Consider the following 17056-nt stretch of genomic DNA (forward strand, 5'->3'; position numbering starts at 1 on the left):
TGGTCCTCCACATTCTTATTTTTAAAATGGAGAGAACAATGTGGACTTTGTCCACCTCAGAAAGTGATAGTGGGACTTACATAAATTTGTGCATGTGAGAGGGTTGTCTATATCACACAATGACATAGAAATGTTTATTAATATAATTTCTGCTGTAGCTAAAAGTTTGAAGATACGGAAAAGAAATAAATTAGTGTTTTCTTCAATCATATCTTATTACAGCATGGATAATAATACCTTACATATTCACAGTGCACTATAAGTTTAAACTTTGTTAAATGCTGATTATTTGACTATTTACAATAACCCTATAATAGAGGGTACATAGATTAATAGCTACTAATATCTGCTCTGAAGCCAGAATATCTGCATTAGAACTCTGACTCTACCACTGACTGTGTGGCCCAGGCAAGTTATTTAGTTTCTTCACTGGTTAAACATGGATAATAGTATGACTTACTCAGGAAAGAAATAATGGAAGTTGCTAAAACTTACATAGCTCTTATGATGTTGTAGGTGCTTTTTAAATGGTTTTGACTTCATTCACTTAATTAATTGTTCCCAATGCTATTTTCCCCATTTTATAGAAGATGCTGAAGTACTGAGATGCACAAGTAGCACAGATAATAGGGAGCAGAGCCAGGACTCAGACCCAGGCAGTTTGGGAATCTGTGCTTTTAACCACTAGATTTTGCTGGCCCAAAGCAAGCATTCAATACATGTCATTAGTTTTTTTTGTTTTATTATTAACATTTAAAGACAGATTGAACCACAAAGAGTTTGTGCCAAGCCTAAAGTTGCAGAATCTAGAGGAAGAGTCCACTAAAAGTCACTAACTATGCTCTCACCACACTCAGCTTTCTTATATATGTCTAGAAAACAAAATAAAACAAAACAAATATATGTTGTAAATGCTTTCAACATTGACAGAAACAGAAAATAAGTTGGGATCATACACCATGAAAACCACGGAAACAACAAGCCTGACTGTAATGCTGGGTTAATTTTTTTTCTCTCCTGATAGACTATAATCTCCATGGGAGCTGGGCCTGCTCTGTATCATTCATTGTTCACCTACAATAATCAGCATGGTGCTTGGCACACAATAAGACTGAGTGAATAAATGAATGAGGTCACCAAAAGTTTAGGAGCAGGGAGTTGCTTTATCAGCTCTTCCTTTTTTTTTTTATTTGTTTTTTAAAATGTTTGCTTATTTATTTTGAGGGAGAGAACAAGAGCTGCAGTGGAGGAGGGACAGAGACAGAGACACAGAATCTGAAGCAGGCCCCAGGCTCCGAGCTGTCAGCACGGAGCCCAATGTGGGGCTTGAACCCACGAACCATGAGATCATCACCTGAGCTGAAGTCGGATGCTTAACAGACTGAGCCACCCAGGTGCTGCTATCAGTTTATCCCTTTAAGATTAAGCAGAAATGAGTATCTTGAGTCAGAGAAGGGAAAAAATAAACAACAGATGAAAAGTGTTGGCAAATAATTATCATGAGTCAGAGTGAAGAGTGAGCAAGGCTGATCTGGGTGTTGGTCTTGGTGATAGAAAAAAGGGTCAGATGTTAAAATACACAGAACTTGTGAACTAGACAGAGCAATTGAGAAACTGGGATCAGAAGATCTGAGAGTTTGAATTAGATACAGGTGGGACAATGATGAGAAATAAGATTGATTCCTCTTTAGAGAGAGAACAAAAGGAAGAAAGTAAATGATGAACAGAGAAAAGTTAAGAATGCCTAATTATTTTGGGGTGAGTTCAGGAGTCAACATTTGTGTCCAGTGAGAATGCAGCTTTTAAGAATTTGGAGAAACAAATGTTAAGAATGACACATGGCCTTTTCTCTAGGGCTAAAAGAAAGCGAAAAGTCAAATTCCGTGCTTGCCCATTTGCTAGCTAAAAAAGGATCACCAGCATAACTTATGAACCTTCAGTAAGAGGTGCTCTTTCTGCCCTTTTCATGTGATCTAAGATCAGGGATATTCTGCCCCCCTACTTTGAAAACTAACCAGTGAGAAATACCACAGTGTACACCTGATCTTCTAGGACGAGACTAATACCTCCTGGTGAGTATCCCCTGCATGAACAAAAACGGAGCCCATCTAAAAGGAAAATCAAATGGGGGCAGGTCAGACAGATTCCTATTGTCCTCGGTGGCTTCAAGGTAAAAAAAAAAAAACCCAAATTTTAAAAACAAAACAGTTAATAAAAAGAGTTTGGAAATGGGCAGAGCCTCCAGGCTTGTTGCTAAAACCTTAAAGGCAGGGTGAGATCCAAAGTTCAAAATGAAAAACAGATTTTAGCATTAGATACGAGTGCTTCTCTGGTGAAAGTAATAAACAGTATACTAAGGTTTTTAGGGAGTTTTATTATTTAAATAAAGACAAGCAAAAAACAAAAAAACAAAAAAACAAAAGCCAAACATGCCTCTAATTATGAAAAGTAATCCTCAGGTTCACATTCCTATAGAAATATGAAGCAGGTGCTGAATCAGCACAACATCCTCCTCTCCCATGGCCCTCCTAGGCAGCCGTGGAGGACAACAGGGAAGACCCTTATAGTGGGCAGGACTCAGCTAAGCAGATAGCCTGACCAAAGAAATCTGCTGCCAGGAAAATAATGTTTACCAGCACTGACTAGTAAATGACTAGTAAATAACCATGTTTACTAGCATTGACTAGTATATATGATATATGCTCTCAACTAGTGTCTAACCTGGTTCCACTTTACTAAATGGCCATTTTAATTTTGACAAAGCTGTTATTGCTTCAAATATATATTGATTGTGTTGGGGTTGGTTAAAGTCATTTTTGCCCTATAGGTCCTGAGGATCATGAGAAGCTGTGGTTGGGCTTGATGGAGAGAAATAAATATTACCCAGATAATTGTCCTGAACATCAAGAGCCCTGGTGCCACCAAATGCCTGGGGATGCAGTGACCTGGTATGATTTGACATGGGCTGTCACTGGGGAAGGGTGACCACAGGTGGGAGAGAAACGTTATGTTAAGCAGAAGTAGATTTTTGTGTGTGTGCTCTAAGCAGTCAAGCACTACCTTGTTCTTCTTTCCTCACTTTCTGAAACAGACTCTATGTTCTTGCCCAAAAAACAGAAAGTATCTCTAACAGGGCTGATCATAGCAATCAGCCACTCTATTCCTGTGGAAGTCCTGCACTGGAGCTGGGAAGATAAACAATTCTTTTTCTCATTGGTCCCTAAACTGGAATGAAGTGTGTTCAGAGCTGCTGGTGACCCCCAACTGACTCTTCACTTAACCGATCTTGCCACCTCCACCCAAAGCTAGTTATGCTAGGGAAAAATAAAGCAGAGACAGGGAAGTAGAAAATGTGTAATGGGAAGAGACCTATGCTAGCCACTTCTAAGCTAGGTGTACCACTAACACATCTGTATGTGTGAACTAACACCACTTTGTTTTAAGAAAATTCAAGTTGTATCCTGATATCTTTCACTTAGAGTCTTGACAATTATTACATTTAAAACTAAAATTGGCACTTTTGAAATAACTTCCTAAGCAATTTTTTAACAGTTAAGTAAATGTAAGGGAAAAAATATACATTATTTTTAAAATGCCAAATTGTCTTCTTGGTCTAAATATTCTTAATCTAAAACCAAATGATATTTTGGGAAAATATGTGATGACATTCTACTTCAGGGGAATAAAAATGACCCCAAAATCATTTTATTCTTTATTAAAACATATTAGGATTTTTCAAAGAGTCAGGCTAAAAGATATTAACATTAAAAGGACACTGGGCATAATTTAATCTTTCTTTGATGATTAGAAAGCCTTTCCGTGTTTTACCGTGCTTGGTTTTTAGGCAAGCAAGAAAGGACAGGGTTTTGTTTTCTTCCCATGAAAAAAGAGAATTGATGGATATTTTATATTGTGAAACATGCTATATTACTAGAAATAAATATTCAGTGAAACATTTTCTTAAAGCCAGGATAACTTTTGCCTATATTTCACTTAAATTAGGCCATTTCTAGTGCTCCATTTTTATAACTCATATTTTAAAAATCATTGGATAATTTTATACATAGGCAAATTTATACATGGCCAAATGCTATGTAGTGTTTGAACTACATCCTACATTTTATGACACACAAGCTAGTGGGAGAGTCAATGTCAGTTAGTCCATTAATAAGCAAATTGAGCATGTACTGTGTGCTTGCTACCAAATGACATAGAAAGGAGTTTAAGACATTGACTTAGAGTCTTTTCCACTGAAGACTCAACTAATATTTATTTTTCTTTAAGTTTATTTATTTATTTTGAGAGAGAGAGAGAGAGAGAGAGAGAGAGAGAGAGAGAAAGCAAGGGGCAGAGAGAGAGAGGGAGAGAAAGAGAATCCTAAGCAGGCTCCTCACTGTTACTGCAAAGCCTGATGCAGGGCTCAAACCTACAAACCATGAGATCATGACCTGAGGCAAAGTGCCCCACAACTGATATTTCTTGAGCACATACTATGTACCAGTAACTGTTCTAACTCAGAAGTGATTTAAAAAATGAAAGAAGTCCTTGCCTTCCTGTAGCTTACATTTTAGGGAGAGAAAATCATAACAAGTTAAAAAATTATTAGGACTATTTACACACCAAGATTATTGTTAGAAAGGCATAATAGAGGACAGTAATGGAGAATCAGTGGGGTGCACAGTGCCTCCATCAGATGATGGCCAGTAAAAGGCTGTGTGAGTTGAGACATGATAGATAAGAAGGCCCCTTACACTGAAGAATGGGATGGGGAACTGGAAGACAACTGGCATTCTAAGTAGAAGAAAATACATGTGCAAAGACACTGAGGTGGGAATGAGCATGACATATTTAAGAAAAAGAGAAGGCCATGTGGATGGAGTTTCATGATAGGGCAAGACGAATTTAAGAGAAAATGAGACAAACAGTCAGTGGCCATATCTCTATGAGCTGATCCCTGTGGGAATTGGGTTTTATTATAGATGCAATGGAGACTAGTGAAAGGTTTAAAGGAGGGTGATAAAATAATCTGATCTGCATTTTAAAAAGATGTGTTTCACTAATTTATAGGGAAGGGAATGAAGGTGTTTCAGGATGAAAGCAGAGTCCAGTTAGATTGAAATAATGTGGCTTGCATATTACCCATGGGGATGCAGTGAAGTGGACAGTTCTGAGCTAGAACCAACAAGACTGGTCAGTGGTTAGATTCAGGAGATGAGAGAAAAGGCGAGATTGAGGCTGATCCCTAGATTATTGGCTTGAGCTACTAAGTGGAATGTAGACAGTTTACTGAGATGCAACAAGGCCTAGTCAAATAACTAGTGTGGGGTGGGGGGAGGTACTAAGAGGTTCCGTTTTCATATCTCACACATAAAATGTCTATTAAGCCTCTCTCATTAATGAGAACATAAACCATGTCACCGTATACATGAGTCTAGAACTCACTAAAGAGGTTAGAGATGAAGGTGTACATATTAGAAACTTCGAAATATAACAGTATTTAAAGCCACCTGGATAGGTGACTTCAAAGGGAAGAGAATAAAACACAGAAAAAGGAAGGGCCTGGGATGCCATCTGAGAATTTGAGGTCACAAATGCTAAGAGAGGAAAGTGTTCCAGAAAGTAAAGACCAATCCACTCTGGTGAATACAACTAAGGGTTTGTGTAAGAGAATACAGAATTGTCCATGAGGTTTGGCAATACAGCAACCATTGGTAACCTTTACAAAAAATGGTTTCAGTAAAGCAGCAAGGACAGTAGTCAGACTGGAATAGTCTGAGTGAATAGAATATACAGAAGTGGAGAGAAGTGACACACAAATCTCTCCCAAGGTTTTGGTGAGCTAGCTAAAAGATAAATGGGGCAGCACATAGATGATTATGGGAGGTCTAGGGAGAGATGTTTTTTCTTAATGGGCCATATTTGAGTATGTTTTTATGTTGGTGGAAATAATCTGGAAAGGAGGAAAAAGCTATTGAGAAGGCAAGAGGTGATGATGAATCTTTCGCATAAGTAGAAGTAACCTTTGATAGGAGCAGAGGCACTGTTTCCAGTATAATGGGGTGGAAGAGAAGAGTAGAGAGAGAAAAAATAGGTATGGATGCAATTGCGTTTATAGACTTGGTATGGAAAAGGTAAAATTATCCTTTCTGGTATGCACATTTTTCTTAAGTAGTAGATGAGATCTTCCGACATGAAAGAATAGGGGACAGAGGCTTAGAAATAATGAGGGAGAGGTGCACCTAGGCGGCTCAGTTGTTAAGCGTCCAACTTTGGCTCAGGTCATAATCTCACAGTTCATGAGTTCAAGCCCTGGGTCAGCCTTTGTGCTGATAGAACTTATTCCAAACAACAAAACAAAACAAAACAAAACAAAACAAAACAAAACAAAACAAAACAAAAAAACAGTGTTAAATGGCTTCTATTGTCATCCTCCCTAACTTTTAAATGAAAGAATCACAATTCATGATTAAATTATTTTTTAAAATTACATTTCCTTTATGGAAAAAACAAAAATGATTTTATTTAGCATTTTTTTCAAACTGATTTACCATAAAGTTTGTACATTAGAAATTAAGGTGAAGAACAACTTAAAACATCTAATTGGTTACAAGCTGGCTATATTCCCAAATTCCCTTTAATTTAAAGTGTATGCTTAAAACACATGTCAGCAACACTGTTTTGGTATTCTGTAACTATATTATGAACTACATTGGAAATTCAGTCAACAATTCAGCTGCAAGACAACTTAAATTTTTTAGTAGGGAAAAACTGAAAAGTGACAAAGGTGAACAACTGTAAATTACAAGTAGCTGAGTTAGGTTTTGTCAAACAATTTAACAAAATTATCCCTAACACTACTGGGATTATATCAAGGAGGAAAAATAGCATGGGACATGTGATTTTCAAAGACATTTAAACCAAGAAAATATGTTTATTAAATATTAATTAACTGTACAACATTCAAATTTTAAATGCTCTTTGTACTGTAGTAGAAATAAAGTGGAAGTGAGATTGGTACAATTTTCCTTAAATGTACACATTGAGAATAGCACATTAACAGTGAAACTTTCCTCATATTTTATATGGTTATTGCTTATTTGATGTTTGCAGATGAGAATAATATTCTTAAAGTTGTCTTTTTATATTGTTTAAAAATTCATCATTTTCTTTGTTTATTTTGGGACTAACAAATGTGCTGTTTACACAACTATTCCTAACATAGAAAAGTCATATTGCAAGTTAAACAATATGCACGTAGTTTCCATAGAAAATCAGACATTTTCCACTAAAACAGGAAAAAATAAAACACTGCATACTATTCAGAAACTGTAGTAATGGCTGCTTTTTCCTCTCCTTTTGATCACTTCTTTAAATATTTTATCTAGTTTCTGTCCCTATTCTGTCTAGGAAGTCATCTCCCCAAGGTCATCAGTGACCTTGGCAAATAGATACTTTTCAGCCTGAATCTTTACTGGAACTCTCTTCAGCACTTAGACAGTGAGCTATCTCCAGCTTACTGAAACCCTCTTCCATATGAGCTTTGGAGGTACCTCTTTTAGTTACTTTCATTTTCATTGTTCCTTCTCAGGCTCTTCTACCTCTGACCACCTTTTACATGTTGATGTCCCCAGGGTCTACTTATGGTCCTCTTGGTATCACTTCATACACATTTCCTTGGATATCACATTCACAACAATTTCAGATCATATCCGTATGTAGAAAAGTTATAAAGTGTATACCTCCAACCTATATCTTTCTCCTAAGTTCAAGAACAACATGTCCAACTGCCTTCTACCCCCTGGATTCAATTTGCTCAAGATCAAACTCTGCCCTGAATTTGTTCATTTCATGTTAAATATACTCCACCCTGTCATCCCAAGTTAGGAAACTAGATTTCCTTTCTTCCTTTCTCTCTCATCACCTACACCCAGTTATTCACCAAGTACTCTCTAGTCCACTGGTTCTTTGACTTGGCTAAGCATTGAAATTCCCTGAAGAGTAAGGAAAAAAAAAATAACCCTAAGGATTCTAGGATAATTTGTATGTAGTTAGGCCCAGGCATCAGGGTTTTTCAAAGATCTCCAGGTAATTCTAATGCACAGGATAATTTGAAAAGCACTGCTCTAGTTTACTTCCTAATGATCCCTTCTAAGTATTCCTGATTCTTCATCATGACTTAGTTAAGATCCTCACCACTGTTACCCTGGATTACTGAATAGCTTTCTTATTAGTCTCCCTCTCTCTCTTTGCAGCCTATGCCATCTGGCAGATCCTTCTAAAGAAAAAAACCTGATCATACCACACTTCTTTTTCAAATCCAACTTCAGGATAAAATCTAATTCTGTAATAAGCTGTACAAGATCACAATGCTACTTTTGCTCCAACGACATTGAATTACTTTGCTTCCTGAATGTAACATGTATTCTGCATTCTCCTGGCCATATGTCTATTCCTTTTGTCTGAATGAATAAGGAATGGTCCCTGTGCTCTAGGAGCATATGGTATAATAAAGCAGACATATGTAAATTGATAGAAAAATAATTATAGTGTATGAACCAGGATATAATGACAGAAGAAAGGGAAGGGTGATTATTTGTACCTGTGTGAATCAAGGAAGATATCCTAGAAAAGCAACTCCTACTAGACTCTGAAGTCATGCTTGGGTGTTTATTAGACACTGATTAGAAATAAAAGAGGCAAGAGCACTCCAGGTGGAGTGAGCAGCAGAAGCAAAGGCACAGGATGCTGTGTTTAAGAAATATGCTCTGTTTAAGAAATCTCAAATAGTTCAGTTTAGTGTTGGGGAGAAATGAATGGATACATATCATGGGCAATGGAGCTGGGTGCATTGGTGGAAATCAGGTTCATCCAGGCAGGGTCTGAAACTATGGTCCCTAACCAGTTGGGCAGTTGGATTAGAATTTTGGATTACTCTGTCCAGTAAATTCCTGCTCCTCATTTGGGCATTACCTTCACTAGGAACCCCTTCCTGTGTACTCCTCCCCTTGACTGGGTCAGGCACCCCTCTTTGGAGATCCTATGGCATTCTTTGCATTTCTCTGTTATAACATTATATGGTATTAAGCTGTTGTTTGTGTGTTTTTCAAAAGATGACTGAAGTTTAGGGGACAGGGCCTTTTTTCATAGGTATATCTCTAGTACCTAATATTATACCTTATACATAATTGGGATTCAATAATATTTGCTTCAAAGGAATGCTGGGACAGGTAGCTGAGGAAAGAAATTCCCAGTAATGTACATTTTTATTAAAAATCCCAGTATTTAAATGTAAGCAAATTTCTACATTCTAGAGAGAGAATTAGAAGGACAGATAGGTGGTATAAAGTAAGAGGTTCGAAAACCTCTCAGAATTTATTAAGTACACTTTATATCAAAGAACAGTAATCCATTAAATTTATGTATATATTTAAACTTACTGCACATTTTCACATACACTATCTCATTTATTCCCTGTAATAATTATGATTTTGGAAAACTTTATACTGAGAATAATGAGTGTAGATCATTTATTTTACCAGGGTCAAGCTAATCAATAGCAGAAGCAAGGATTAAGTTCAGGTCTTTTGCCTCCAAGTTCCTCTCTACTACATTAAGATTTACCATATTGATTTCCTATCCTTTCAATTTACATTAGAGATTCCAACTGATTTTGCATCCTCAATCTTCTTGTGGTAGAGTGTTCAGGGAGTGGGGTGGGGGAAGTGTTCTTCTCCCTGTATTCATGCCCCTTTGCAATGTAAATGTGCAGCTACTCCCATCACATAGGGGATTTATTTACCCGCTACTGGAATGTGGACTGACTTTGTGACTTGTTTTCATCAACAGAACATGGCAAAAGTGATATTGTGCCAGTGTCCAACCAAGGCTTGAAGAAGTCTTGTCCTTTTTTGCCCACTCTGTTGAAATCCTGCCTGGCCATGTGATCAAGTTGGCATAGTCTGCTGTAGGATCAGAGCACATGGGATAAGGATGAGGCATCTAGGTGAAGCTACCTGAGACTAGCCAGCCCCAGCCCACCTGGAAATTGACTACAGAAGAAGTGGGATGAGCTGAGAGAAGAAGAACCACCCAGCTTATCCCAGCCCAAATTGCTAGCACGCAGAATTCTGAAATAAATTAATAGTTGTTCAAATCCACTAAATTTGGGGTGAAGCACATGCTGTGTACTTACATGTGCCAAGCATTGTGTTAAGTATTTCACGTGTATATCTCTAATCTTTAGGACAACATAACAAAACAGAAATTACCAGCCCCATTCACAGATAGGGGAAAAACTTATTTTAAGAGGTTAAATAACTATTCATGGTTTTTCAGCTAATAAGAGTAAATACAAATCTTGAATTGTCTGGTTATAATATTTTTTTTCTCTGAATCATTTTTCTGTGTTCCTTAATCATACATTTATAGAAGACCTTGTGGGTTTATTCCTATACATGGAGGATTTTATTCAATCCATGACAATTTTTATTACTTTCCTTCTCAGAGGTTAATGTAATTTTTATGTTCTTGGCCAATGGGTTATTTCACTGCAACTCCAAAACTACCATCTAAGCTAGAAAGGAAGATGGAAGTGCCTAGGAAATCAAAAAGTGAGGGAAGACCAAGTGAGCAAGACCTAATGAGTGTTCCACTGTTTTCTAACCACTTAAACATGTTAAGAAATGAAGATAGGGTAGTACAGGCTCTTTATAACCTGGCCCCAAATCCATTGCTTTCCTGTATCTTGACACACCATAATGAACACCCTATCTATACTGCCCACCAGATATCCTTTTAGATTTCCATTCTTTTTCCCATGCTGGTCTCTCTTCTTAAGAGTACCACCCTATTCCTCTGACAGTATATCTCTTATTCACGCTTCAAGGTCTAACTCAGAGCTCATTCCTATCATACCACCCTCAATAAACTCAGAGATAGGATCACTGCTTTTATTGGGTATTAGGGTGTAGTTTACCTACTTCTATTTCAGTTCCTGTCACAGTGCATCACAGATGTGTATTTATTGATAATTACCACTGACTTCTCTTACTCCATTCCATGGGAAAATATAATTTTGATTCACTTTTGTTTTCTTTTTTTTTAGGTTTATTTATTTATTTTGAGGCAGGGGAGGGGCAGAGAGAGAGGGAGTGAGAGGATCCCAAGCAGGCTCCATGCTGTCAGCACAGAGCCTGACATAGGGCTCGAACCCACGAACCACAAAATCATGACCTGAGCCAAAATCAAGAGTAGGATGCGTAACCAACTGAGCCACCCAGGCACCCTTCACCTTTGTTTTCTTATCATTTGGTTCAGCATTGCATAGCACCTAATACACTTTAAAGTATCCATAGAAGGCAGTATGGTCTCATTATTTGATTATTAATTTTTAAAAACTTTCTGGTTCAGGGGCACCTGGGTGGTTCAGTCAGTTAAGCATCTGACTTTGGCTCGGGTCATGATCTCCCAGTTCATGGGTTCAAGCTCTGCATCAGGCTCTGTGATGAGAGCTCAGAACCTGGAGACTGCTTTAGATTCTCTATCTCCCTATCTCTCTCTCTCTCTACTCCTCCCCTGCTCATGCTCTGTCTCTCTCTGTCTCTCAAAAATAAATAAATGTTAAATTTTTAAAAAATTTCTGGTGCATCCCTATAAAGATTATTGTACTTGCTGTAATCATGGAGAAAAAGCACATATATGAAATTACCATGTCTACCATGTAATTTTATAACTATAAGCCATTTACTGTCTTGATAGCATGACTTTGGCACTGACTTTAATCTAAGATGATTAGCTGGATTTAAGTTGTTCTATCACTGTTTACCCTTCACTGAGGTTGCAGTAAGTCAACTGAAACCATGAGATTTGAATTCATTGTACACACAAAAAAAGGCATGTTTCTTACACAAAACCTGTGTATGAGATTTGATTTTGCTTTTACTTAAAGATCATGATACGTTGCCTATTTTAATGTGGTTCATTCAGGAATACTGCCTTTCAAACGCACATAACAGGGTTGATTTGAAAAATGTTATGAAGCATCTATATTCCAATTTTAAACTTTTTCTATTTAGAGGCTATAACAAACATGCATTTAATGAACTGCTTTTATAAATTAATAAGACTAATAATTAATACAGTGCTAATATGTGATACAGGAATGAAAAAAAAAGGAGGTTAAAAAGAAAGTAATGAAAACTCTCATTATAATCAAATGGAGTGATGCACTGCATTAAATAGTCTGGGCACTCCTTCCAGTACCATACATATAGCACATGGGTGTTGTAAAGATTATTGAAACATTTTCTGTAAAGACTAAATTCCCAAATGAAAATTTTATGTAAATACTAAGTGTTATTGTAATTATTTTATGAGATGTAGCTCTTTTGCTCTCATTAACTATGATTGCATGTTTAATGCACATTCAATTAGATAATTCTGTTGTGTGAGTTAGTAGTATTGTGTTTTAAGTACTGGATGGTAAGCTTCTGGAGGACACAGGCTCTGTCTTCTGTCTCAGCATATATCCCTGTGGGGTGGGACTGCCTGTTGTGTTTACCAAAGTACTTGACACATGTCAGAGACTCACAAAATATTTGTTGAATAAGAAATACGTAAGTGTTGATGTGCAATATACGTTAGATGCAATCCTTTTAAGAAGTCAAGGACTTCTAAAAACACACAACTTAGTCTTTTCCAAATACATGTTATTACTTCACAGAAATTGTATAGGATGGCTTAAATTCAATTCACCATGGGATATGCCACACAGTGTTGGAAGACTGTGCCCTGGCTGCTTCCTCAACATTACACATTCTTTCCCAGACATCACTAGGCACTTTCCCACACTTCCTTCCAGTCTTTGCTCAAATGTTGTTGCCTCAGTGACACTCTATTGAAGATTGCAAACCATCCCCTCCCAGTCCTACTATCTTTTCCATAGAATATTCTATTATATCATTTTCTTATTTACTGTATTTGATGTCTTTCCCCCCATCAGCTGGAATGTAAACTCCACCAGAGTAAGAATTGCTGTTTTGGACACGAAACAGTGCTGGCATGTAGGAAATGCCCCATACTTGTTAAAAGAATGATCAAATACTAACATTATTTAATTGTCTTTCTGCATGAACTACCTATCTATAAAATGGGAACGATTTGGTTTGCCACACTTATTTCATAGTGATTATTCTGAGAATTACATGGTATTATGTATCTGGCATTAAATACTTTTCAATGAAATTCAATGATAATTTTTATTACTAAGAGAATAATGTCATATTCAGATTTGCCATTTTCTACAATTTAGAGTGCAAACAATGACATTTTGAAATGGTGCAATACTTGGGTTTTAAACATCCACAGATAAGACTTTAAAAAATATGTCATTGGAAAGGGTAGAAAGCGTTATCTTTATATGCTTCTGTGATCTTTCTATAGTGTCACATTGTGGGCATTTTATATTTGTAAATTAATACATTTTTTAAATGAGTGGATCCACAGAATAATATTTTGTGTATAGATTCACATTTTATAGATATTTAAGAAATTTTTTAGATTTCACTAAAATGGCAGGAAATTCACTAATATCTATGATACCTTTCATTAAATTATGTTTCTTGGCTCACACTGCTTTATCAGAATTGAGATTAAAATTTTTTTCCTGTTTACCCAGAAAAAATTCTAAGAACTGTGAGCCCAAACATGTGTATTTCCCTGATTTGACGACACAAAGAGGGCCACTATTCCAAACAGATGCCATGTGAAGGACAGAGCAGCATACTGGGACCAGCTACAATGTTGTGTGAGGAAGGGTTGGGGAATGGGGTGGGAGTCAGGAATCATACCCTTTACCTAAGAGGTCTAAAGGCATACACTCTCAAAGCTCTAAAGCTTTAAGCTTTCCTTATGACCAATGTTCTGCATCGGAAATACCTAAGTATTGCACCTGTCTTTCTCTCGTGCAATTCTATAAATACTCATCACCTTTCTCCCCCTGAGCCCACCTCCTTCAACAGAGAAGGAGCTGAGGGAAAACTGGTTGAATGTATAAACTAACAATCCTGCGTCCTCTTCTTACACAAATGATCCTATTTTCCCTTTTTTTCTGGTCTCCCTCTTTCTGTTCAACATGTCCCATCCCCACCAATTTCTTCATCTCAATCTGACCTTTCTGTACAGGGAGCAAAGGATGGACTCAGGTGCTTCCACCTCTATTTCAAGCTGCCACATCTGCCAACAATGGGCACCTTGGTAAACAGCAATAGAAACAAAACCTCTAATGTGTTTTGCTTTTCAGGATAAAGATTAATGACACTCAATTAATAAAACATTCATTGTATCACTGAATATTGATAAACGATTCCCTTGCCTTAATATGCTGTTGACACTTAAGAATCAACCAAATATGTTTCACACACTTTGTAAACATCTTAAGATTTCATCTATATTCCATATTTCAGTTCAAAATGTTCCTTCTCAGAAGCTTGGCATACTGATTTACAATAGAAATAATGACAGGACCTTTTTCAAAGTGATTGGAACCTTTCTGGTATAAACTTTATACAGCATAATGAATGGGTTGGCATTTGGTCCTTATTTGCATACTATAAAAATAAAACAGAGTGTACAACAAAGTCCCTGTTAAATTCACATTACCTGCTAAATGAAGATACTCAAAAGGCATTGTAATCTAATTAAAATCAAGAAATGGTATTCAAGCCTACTTATATACTTCCAAAATAATACATATGCACTAATATTTGCAATGCATGCTAAGGGTATACACCTAATTAATCACCTTGGAAAAAAATTCCCAAATTTCTTTGCTCTAATTAGTCATTTCATAAAATTTTTCTAATACTAATATTAGCTATTTCAAATGCTGGGCTAAAGTCACTTTCATCTATAATCAATTCATTAGCAATTCTAATCCAGAGCAAATTCTGAAGGATCTTTGTGGAGTTTAAAATATGATGTTTTTCACAATAACATATTGAAAGTTTGAAAATGAGGAAGTACTTTTTCTCTTAAATGTTCCTTGTTTGCATTGTTCATACTTTTCAGCTTGCTCACAAATGCACAGATGTTGATATCAATGCTGCTTTTAAGGAACAACAATGGGTGTTTGTTTTGTAATCTTTTCGTCCTCTATCCCACATGTAATTACATGATCTTTGAAACTTCCAAAACACATAGGAGAAAAGTAGCCTTTTAAAATGAAATAATTGCATGGCTGGGTTTGTAGTTTTCTAAATTAAAGGTAGGTTATACATTTTTCCTACTATATAAGATTTGCCAATTTGAAAGTTTCTTTAAAAGTATCTATTTATAAGCATACCTTTGTCTTAGGAATCACCGTATAAACATATACCAAAGAGTCGGGAAGAAGGTATAGGACTGCAATTTTGGCTCACCCAATGCTTTTACGTTTTAATAATTTCTCTATATTTTCAAAACTATTATAAAAACAATAGCAGTGATTGTTTTAATTACTTACAATAAGGCAAGGAACAGCCTCTAGAACAATTCAATTTAAAAGACAAAGTCTGGTTCAGAACCTTTTGAATTATTTACAACCACCGCTGATTGTTCTACCATTTAATGAAGGGAAAGAGAGGTATCCTTCCCTCCCCCACCAAACAAGTCCTCATGGTAGAATACTATAAAAGCTTGTGATGAGAATTTTAGTCTCAGATGCAGCCCATGTCCCCACATGTCTCATAAATTCTTCTAATGCATTTTCACATGCATGATCGTGAATGCCTATTCAGTGAAAAGGTTTACCATATGCTACATTTTTCAGCTACCAAGAACAAAGGGCAAATGGTTCCTGGCCTTGTTTTTGGAACAAAAAAGTATAAAAGCAAAACAAAAACCTCTTACATTTTTACTAAATAAAAGAATGAATGCAGATTGTAAAGACCCAGTGGAAGCTTCTTTTGGCACCATGCTGTTCATTCTTGTGACAAAAAGTATTCAGTGAAGGACAGATAGGAAGAAAGAGAGATACAAATGTAGTAGTCCTTCTGCATCACCTAATCCATCTTCTTAGTAAAAAACTTTTTGTTGCAGTATAACATAAAGCGTTTCCTTCAGTATACTTTCAGAGTGATATGGATTTCCGCCATTTATTTAGGAAGAATTCACAATATAGTAGGTAGTTATTGTCAGGTGTTTTTTTTTTCCTTCCCCCCGCCACCCCGCCCCAAGATATTCTGAGGTATGCCTCTTGAATCAAGCTAAGCAATTCCTTTCCTTTTTTCTTTAAATATATTCTAATAAATTGAAGTATTATTTCTTTGTAGAAATTATTCAGCCAAGCCAGAGAGATTTATTGCATTCACTAAATGTATAATATATTCCTCTAAATTATTTATGTAAATAATACATACATATATAAAGAAAACATAGATATGAAAAACATATGTAGATTACACACAAACACATACACTTTCCCCTCAATTATCTATCAATAACACTATGAAGAAACAGTCACCTATAAGCCCAAATTACTCAGTCAAAACACACACACACACACACACACACACACACACACACACACACATTCTATAAATTGGAAGAAAAAAAATCCTAATATACAAATTTAACCTTAAATTTTTGTCCTCTCTAGGCAAGATCCTTCTTTTCAAATTGTAATGTATTACAATTAGTTTTTCTATCAGTTGGTTACCAGCCTTGGTTGAGTGCACAAGCAATTTCTGGTAAAGGACTCACTATATCAAAATTCCATAGCAAATATGCTGTAGGTGCTGAGAAGCTCATTATATGGGATGTTATCTCTACCTTATACTTACAGTCTCTAAGAAATGCCAAGAAAAATTCACTCAAAGTAAATTAGTGACCACATTTCATGTATTAAATGACATGTATAGTTTTGGCCTGGTGTTGGTTTCATAGCACATTTTCCTGATGTGTATCAGAAGGGACCCATAGTGGAAAATTAACTTCACTTTCTAACTAGCAGCACAAGATGCTCATCTAAAAATACTTGTGCCTTAATAGTGTTTTTCTTTTCATACAGAATTACTCTGCC

At 36.3% G+C, this 17056-nt stretch overlaps 1 protein-coding gene across 1 annotated transcript in view; it reads right to left on the reverse strand.

Annotated features, from left to right (window-relative positions):
- DPYD (dihydropyrimidine dehydrogenase) overlaps window positions 1-17056 on the reverse strand; it is an 862317-nt gene that overhangs the window by 284235 nt on the left and 561026 nt on the right.

This window comes from Prionailurus bengalensis, chromosome C1 (assembly GCF_016509475.1).
Source record: "Prionailurus bengalensis isolate Pbe53 chromosome C1, Fcat_Pben_1.1_paternal_pri, whole genome shotgun sequence".
NCBI classification, from domain to species: Eukaryota; Metazoa; Chordata; class Mammalia; order Carnivora; family Felidae; genus Prionailurus; species Prionailurus bengalensis.